Below are 1174 nucleotides of genomic sequence, written 5' to 3' on the forward strand. Positions count from 1 at the left end.
CACCACACTCTTCACGTCTCTATGCCAGCTCTGCCATACACCCCAATTTCCCTAGCCTTGTTCGCAGATAAAACTAGCCGCGTCACCATCAACAGCCATTGAAACTCGAACCATGAACGGATTCCACAATGCCACAGATTCTCGTATGTAATTCCGGATTCGGCTTTTCCGTCTATCCTGCCATCGCTCTCATTGAGACTTCAATCTCCGTTCTCAAAGCCCTGACATGTACTAAACTGGCCTCCCAAAATAATATTGCTTGTTGGAATGCGACCGCACCTGTAATGACCTGAGACTCGTCGCGCAGTCGTACTACCTGCAGCACAGACAGCAAGTCGGCGTCGTCGAACTGTGGGGCTCCGGCCAGAGATCCAGGTTGAAATTACCAATGCATTCTAAAATAGCCCACCGAGCCCTTACGGATGATGATGTTAACGGAGTACCAAAGTCACACACAATGTAGTGGCTCGACGCTTGGATAGCAAACACCCCAACGGTGTTGCTGTGAGGATATCAGCAATCGCACCGTTAGTCACGCCCACGCGGCCTCATTTCATCACCACTTGATGGCTTATCGAACTTTGGTAGATTGCTTATTCTGCCGTCTCGCCGATTGAGTCTGCAATTACTATCCTAATAGCAGCACGCTCAGCTTTTGCTGATAGCTAGAATTGTAGTCTCACCTGACAATGCCCGCGGCAACTAGGATTGTTGTGTGAAACAAGCAAGGGCCACAAAATGGACCGCCAACATCTCGAACGCAGGCAAATATCGCTACGTTTAGTATGGGGGGATAAAGTAACTTAGAGATGAAGCCATATAAAGATTTACTTCGAATTTATATTCCTGTTGTACTGCCGAATATTACTTTCAATTATTATAGTACTGAAAGATATCCAGTCATACTACCATCACACACTTTGTCAGGGACCATAAAGTTTCTGTTTATCATTTTTGCTGGCGAACTTTTATTCACATCAACTAATAAAGTAAAATCATATACGTACAACAACACTTTACTTGTAAACAGCTTGCTCACAACACTTTGCTCATGATAAATAGCGACTATACACGAAGAATACAGGCTGTAATAAGCACTAACATTTTCCCGGTACGTCGCGTAAAGCAGTAGATCCCAACTGACACTTCTTGAACTGTGTGGCTCATAAATTCG

This window comes from Phytophthora parasitica (genome assembly GCF_000247585.1).
Source record: "Phytophthora parasitica INRA-310 unplaced genomic scaffold supercont2.8, whole genome shotgun sequence".
Taxonomy (NCBI): Eukaryota; Oomycota; class Peronosporomycetes; order Peronosporales; family Peronosporaceae; genus Phytophthora; species Phytophthora nicotianae.